Source organism: Solanum pennellii, chromosome 12 (genome assembly GCF_001406875.1).
Source record: "Solanum pennellii chromosome 12, SPENNV200".
NCBI classification, from domain to species: Eukaryota; Viridiplantae; Streptophyta; class Magnoliopsida; order Solanales; family Solanaceae; genus Solanum; species Solanum pennellii.
The window spans coordinates 4,522,434-4,530,307 of record NC_028648.1 but is presented as its reverse complement, the minus strand read 5'-3'; positions in this window follow the sequence as shown (position 1 = coordinate 4,530,307).

The following is a 7,874-nucleotide window of genomic DNA, read 5'->3' as shown; positions in this document are numbered from 1 at the left end:
ATATATATATATATATAATATAAAGATATAAATATAAATGATATCACCAAATTTATTTTATAGTAATAAATTAATATTGAACTAATAAATTAATAATTAAGTAATACTATAGGGTTAAAACGGTAAATCAACTTTGAGATTAAGCTCTTCCCACTTATAGTAATATATACAAGGGGTAAAACCGTAATTCAACTTTCAACTTTTTTGTTCATGCTTTTAGTAATATATGATATGATGGATATGGCCCCGGAGCACCCAAAAACTTTTTCTCATAAAACTTTATGAGGACCTCTGTAATGAGTAGGGGACCTTCACGTATACTCACAACATTTATTTCATTAACTTTCCCACATTTACAAGCCCTTTTTAGGAATCACAAGAAATTCTCTTTTTTTGTGCGTATTAACTTATGGATATGACCCGAAACATCTGAAAAAATTTCTCAAAAAATTTATGAGGACCTCCGTAGTGAGTTAGTAACCTTGACATACAGTGACACCATTTTTTCATTTTCATTTTCATTCTCATTCCCGCATTTATCCTTTTTTAAGAATAGCCCAAATTTTCCGATTTTCCGTGTGTATAAGCCCATGGATCTGGCGCCATGAGCACTCAAAAACTGTTTCACAAAAAACTTTATGAGTACCTCTACAATGAGTTGGGGAACCTTCACGTATATGCATACCAATTTTTTACATTCATTCCCGCATTTAGAAGCCCTTTTTAAGAATTGCAATCCGATTTTTTGTGTGTATTAGTCTATGGATTTTAGAAGGACCTCTGTAACAAGTTGGAAAACCTTCATGAATACTTACACCATTTTTAACGCTCATTTTCGCATTTTAAATATATTTTTTTAGAAATTGCCCAAATTTCTCAAATTTTTGTGTGTATTAGACTATGATCTGACATCCTGAGGACCTAATTTTTTTTCTCAAATAATTTATGAGGACCTCTGTAATTCTGTAATGAGTTGGAGAACCTTCATGTACCCAAATTCTCCGATTTTTCGTGTGTATTAGCCCATTGCTTGGCGCCCGGAGAACCCAAAAGAATTTCTCAAAAAAATTTATGTAATCTCCGTAATGAGTTAGCGAACCTGCACGTATAATCACACCATTTTTAACGCATATTGCTACATTTACAAGTCCTTTTTTTCGAATCGCCCAAGTTCCCCAATTTTTCATATGTATTAGCCCATGGATTTGACGCCTCAATTATCCAAAAGAATTTCTCAAAAAACTTTATGAGCACATCCGTGATGAGTTAGGAACCTTCATATATAGTCACACCATTTTTTTCATGCCCATTTCCGCATTTAAAGTTCTTTCTTATTAATCGCCCAAATTTCCAATTTGTCGTGTGTATTACCCATGAATTTGAAGCTTGGAGCACCCTAAATATTTTTCTCAAAAAACTTTATGAACACCTCCACAATGAGTTGAGAAAACTACACGTATATTCATACTGTTTTTTAACTCCCATTTTCGTACTTACAAGCCCTCTTTTAAAAATCGTCTGAATTCTCCTATTTTTTCGTGTGTTAATTAGCTCATGAATTTGGCGTTCGGATCATCCAAAATCTCAAAAAATTAATGAGGACCTCCGTAATGAGTTGGGGAACTTCACGTATAGTGACAATATTTTTTTCACGACTATTTTCAAATTTACATGTCCTTTTTACATAATCTCCCAAATTTCCCGATTCTTCGTTTGTATTAGCCTATGGATCAGGCTCCCAAAGCACATAATTTTTTTCTCTAAAAACATTACGAGGGCCTCCTTAATGAGTTGGATAAACTTCATGTATACTCACACCATTTTTTCACGTCTATTTCCGCATTACAAGCTCTTTTTTAAGAATCACCCAAATTGTTCGATTTCGTGTATATTAGTCCATTGTTCTGTCGTCTGAAGCACACAAAAAAGATTTTCTAAATATTGTACGAGGAACTCCGTAATGAGTTGGGCAACCTTCACGTATACTCATACCATTTTTAACGCTCATTTACGCATTTACAGTGCCTTTTTTAGAATTCACTCAAATTCATCAATTTTTCATGTGTTAATGCTCATGGATTTGGCGTCTAGATCATCCAAAAAAGCTTTATCAAAAATATTCTTGAAGACCTCTGTAATGATTTAGGTAACCTTCACGTACACTCACGCCATTTTTTCACGCCAATTTTCGCATTTACAAGGTATTTTATAAGAATCACACAAAATTCCTGATTTTCATGTGTATTAGCCATGGATCTTGCAAACGGAGCACCCAAAAACTTTCTCAAAAACCTTTATGAAGACCTCCATAATGAGTTTCGGAACTTTCAAGTATACTTACAACATTTCTTTATGCTCATTCCCGCATTTAAAAGTCTGTTTTAAAAATCACCCAAATTCTCCGATTTTTCATGTGTATTAGCCCATTGCTTGGCGCCCCAAGCACCCAAAAGAATTTCTCAAAAAAATTTATGTGATCTCCGTAATGAGTTAGTGAACCTACACGTATAATCACACCATTTTTAACGCCTATTGCCGCATTTACAAGTTCTTTTTTCATAATCGCCCAAGTTCCCAATTTTTCATGTGTATTAGCCCATGGATTTGACGCCTCAATCATCCAAAATAATTTCTCAAAAAACTTTATGAGCACATCCTTAATGAGTTAGGAACCTTCATATATAGTCATACCATTTTTTCCACGCCCATTTCCGCATTTAAAGTTCTTTTTTATTAATCGCCCAAATTTTCAATTTGTCGTGTGTATTACCCATGGATCTGAAGCATGGATCACCCTAAATATTTTTCTCAAATAACTTTATTAGGACCTCCATAATGAGTTGAGAAAACTTCATGTATATTCATACTATTTTTTAACTCCCATTTTCGTACTTACAAGCCCTCTTTTAAAAATCGTCTGAATTCTCCTATTTTTTCATGTGTTAATTAGCTCAAGGATTTGGCGTTCGGATCATCCAAAATCTCAAAAAACTTTATGAGGACCTTCATAATGAGTTGGAGAACTTCACGTATAGTAACAATATTTTTTTCACAACTATTTTCGCATTTACATGTCCTTTTTACATAATCGCCCAAATTTCCCGATTCTTCGTGTGTATTAACCTATGGATCAGGCACCCAAAACACTTAATTTTATTCTCAAAAAATATTACAAGGGTCTCCTTAATGAGTTGGATAAACTTCATATATACTCACACCATTTTTTCATGTCTATTTCCGCATTTACAAGCTCTTTTTTAAGAATCACCCACATTGTTCCATTTTTCGTGTGTATATGTCCATGGTTCTGGTGTCTGGAACACCCATAAAAATTTTCTAAAAAATTGTATGAGGACCTCTGTAATGAGTTGGGCAACCTTAACGTATACTCACACCATTTTTAATGCTCATTTATGCATTTACAATGTCTTTTTTAGGATTCGCTCAAATTCCTCAATTTTTCATGTTTTAATGCTCATGGATTAGCCCATTGATCTAGCGCTCGGAGCACCCAAAAAAATTTTCTCAAAAAAAATATGAGGACCTCCGTAATGAGTCTGAGAACGTTCATATATACTCACAACATTTTTTTAACGCTCATTTCCACATTTACAAGTACTTTTTAAAGAATTTTCCGAATTCACCTTTTTTTCTTGTGTATTAACCCATGGATCTGACGCCCGAATCATCCAAAATTTCTTTAAAAACTTTATGGTGATCTCCGTAATGAGTTAGGGAACCTTCACGTATAGTCACACCATTTTTTCACGTCATTTCTGCATTTACAAGTTATTTTTTAATAATTGTCCAAATTTCCCTTTTTTTTGTGTAAATTAGCCCAAGAATTTGGATCCCAAAGCATCCAAAAGAAATTCTAAAAAAACGTTATAAGGTCCTCCGTAATGAGTTGGAGAACCTTCATATATATACTCACACCATTTTTAGCTCCTATTTTCGCATTTACAAGTCCTCTTTATAAGAATTGTCCAAATTTACCAATTATCGGATCATCCAAAACAAATTCTCAAAAAACTTTATAAGAACCTCCAAAATGCGTTTGAGAAATTTCACATATACTCACACCATTTTTTTCACGCTCATTTTCGCATTTACAACTTCTTTTTAAAGAATCATCCAAATTTCTTGATTTTTCATGTGTTAGACCATTGATCGGGCGCCCAGAGTACACAAAATTTTTTCTAAAAAATCTTTAGCAGGACCTCCGTAATGAGTTAGGGTATCTTCATGTATACTCACACCAATTCTTTTACGTCCATTTCTGCAATTACAAGCCCTTTTATAGGATTCACCCAAATTACTCGATATTTCGTGTGTTAACCTAAGGATCTAGCGCACGGATCATCCAAAAATATTCTTCAAAATATCTATGAGGATCTTCGTAATTAGTTGGGGAACCTTCACGTATAGTCATATCGTTTTTTCACGTTCATTTCCGCATTCGCAAGCCCTTCTTTAGTAATCTGCCCCTGTTTTTTCGTGTATATTAGCCCATTTATCTGGCGCCTGGAGCACCTAAATTTTTTTCTCAAAAATCTTTATGGACCTCTGTAATGAGTTGGGGAACCTTCACTTATACCCACACTATTTAATTAATACTCATTTCCGCATTTACAAGCATTTTTTAGAAATCATCCAAAATCACTTATTTTTCGTGTGTATAAGGCCATGGATCTGGCGTCCAGATTATTCAAAAAAATTGTGTCAAAAAACTTTGTGAGGACCTTAGTAATGAGTTGTGGAACTTTCACGTATACTCACACCATTTTTCCACGCCCATTTCTACATTTACAAGCTCTAGTTAGGAATCACTCATATTCCCCATTTTTTTGACGTGCATTAGCCATGGATCTAGCGCCTGAATCATGCAAAATATTCTTCTAAATAAACTTTATATTAACCTCTTTAATGAGTTGGGGATACTTCATGTATAGTCATATCATTTTTTCACACCTATTTCCGCATTTACGAGTCAATTTTTAACAATCGCCCAAATTCCACAATTTTTTGTGTGTATTAGCCCATTTTTGACGTCCAAAGCATCCAAAGTTTTTTCTCCAAAAACTTTATAAGGACCTTGGCAATGAGTTGGATAACTTTCATGTATACTCACACCATTTTTTTGCGCTCATTTCACGCATTTACAAGCCTTTTTTAGGAATCACCCAAAATTTCCTGATTTTTTTGTGTGTGTATTAGCCCATAGATCTAGCGCACGAAGCACTCCAAAAAATTCTCTCAAAAACTTTATGAAGATATATATAATAAGTTGGGGAACCTTCACGTATACTCACACCATTTTGTAACACCCATTTCAAAATTTGCAAGCTCTTTTTTAGGAATCGCCAAAATTTCCTAATTATTTTTGCGTGTATTAGCTCATTGATTTGACGCCCGAATCATCCAAAAAAATTCTCAAAAAACATTATGAGGAACTCCATAATGAGTTGGGTAACCTTCACATATTCTTACACCATTTTAATACCCATTCCCGCATTTACAAGCCCTTCTTCAATTATCTCTCAAATTTTCTGATTTTTTGTGTGTATTAGCCTATTGTTCTGACGCTCGGGACACCCAAAATATTTTTCTCAAAAGAATTGATGAAAACCTACATTATGAATTGGGGGAATTTCACGTATATGCACACTTTTTTTAACGCTTATTTCCGCATTTAAGAGCCTTTTTTAGGATTGGTCCAAATTCGCCGATTTTTTGTGTGTTAATGCCCATGGATGTGGCTCTGGATCATCCAAAAACAAATTCTCAAAAAATATAAGGACCACAATAATGATTTGGGGAACCTTCACGTATACTCACACCATTTTTTCACGCTGATTCTTGCTTATACAAACCCTATTTAGAATCGCCCACATTTCTCGTTTTTTCATGTGATTTAGCCCATAAATCTAGTGCCTCGATCATCCAAAATATTCTTCTAAAAAACCTTATGTATCTCTATGGTGAGTTTGAAAGCCTTTATATATAGTCAAACCATTTTCTCACGCCTATTTCCGCATTTGTAAGTCCTTTTTAATAATCACCCGAATTCCACAATTTTTCGTGTATATAGCCCATTGATCTGGACCCCCATAGCATCAAAAAAAATCAAAAACTGTATGAGGACCTTTTTAATGAGTTGTATAACCTTCACGTACACTAACACCATTTGTTTTACGCTCATTTCTCGCATTTAAAACCCCTTATATAAGAATCACTCAAAAATTCCTGATTTTTCGTGTGTATCAGCCCACGGAGGCTCACCAAACATAAAAAAAAAATTCTCAAAAACTTTATGAGGACCTCCGTAATAAGTTGGGGAACCTTGACATATACTCACACCACTTTTTAATGGCTATTTCCACATTTACATGCCTTTTTTTAGGAATCACCCAAATTCTCCAATTTTTCGTGTGTATTAGCTATAGATCTGGTGCTCGGATCATAAAAAAAGTCTCAAAACTTTAAGAGGGTCTCGTATTGAGTTGGTAACCTTCACGTATACTCACTCCATTTGTTTCATACGCATTTCTGCAGTTAAAAGTCTTTAGAATCATCCAAATTTCCTGATTTTTCGTGTAAATTAGTCCATGAATCTGGCGTTCAGAGCACCCAAAAAAAAATTCTTAAAAAACTTTATAAGGACCTCCAAAATGAGTTGGGGAACCTTCACGTATTTTTTAAAGCTCATTTTCGCGTTTACAAACCCTTTTTAGGAATCACTGAAGAAATATTGATTGTATTGAAGTGTTAACCTAATAAGGGAATACATGGGAGATATATATAGGAGATATAGGAAGGAGTACTAATCCTAATAGGACTAGGATTAAGGAGTACTAATCCTAATAGAACTTGGATTAGTACACAGTAAATACTAATATTATGTAATACTATTTATTTAATACTATCTGTTATTATCCCCCCTCAAGCTGAGCTGAGCGGAAGCGAACGGAAGCTTGGAACTGAGGTAATCGTGCTGTCGGCTCGGGAGAGGCTTGGTGAGAATATCAGCCGGTTGTTCTTCAGTGGGTACATACTGCACAGTCATGGTGCCGGCCTGAACTTCATCGCGAACAAAGAGACAATCGGTATCAACATGCTTCATTCTGGTGTGTAGGACGGAATTCTTGGCCACACAGATGGTTGATTTGTTGTCACAATAGAGAGCAGGAACAGTGTGAGTGGCGCGGAGTTCGCGAAGAATATATGTGACCCACATGGTCTCAGCAGCAAGAAGAGCAAGGGCGCGGTATTCAGCTTCAGTCGAGGACCGAGAGACCTTGGGTTGTTTTTTTGTACACCAGGAGATCAGGTTCGGCCCCAAAAAAACGAGAAACCCCGATGTAGATTTTCTGTCATTTTTATCATTCGCCCAATCTGAATCTGAGAAACCCCGAAGCTCCAAGTCCCCGGGTCGAATGAGTAAACCACGACCAAGAGTGCCAAAAATGTACCTGAGAATGCGTTTTAGACAATGGTAATCATGTTCACTTGGTTGATGCATGCGCTGAGCAACTCGGTTGACAGCAAACTGGATGTCAGGACGGGTAATGGCCAGATACTGTAGAGCCCCAATGAGGCTGCGGAAGTGGGTGATATCGGCAAAGGGGGTGTCGGCTCCATTCGTAGACGAAGAGACTGCCATCGGTGTTGGTTGACTGGTGCATTTTTCCAGTCCAGCTTTCTGCAACAGATCTCGAGCATATTTTGACTGATGAAGAAACAAGCCGCTGCCTGTCCGAGAAACCTCCATTCCCAGAAAATAATGTAACGGGCCAAGGTCCTTCATTTTGAAGGTAGTATGCATAGCTCGAGTGACATCCTGAATGAGAGCTGCAGTAGAGCCTGTAATAATG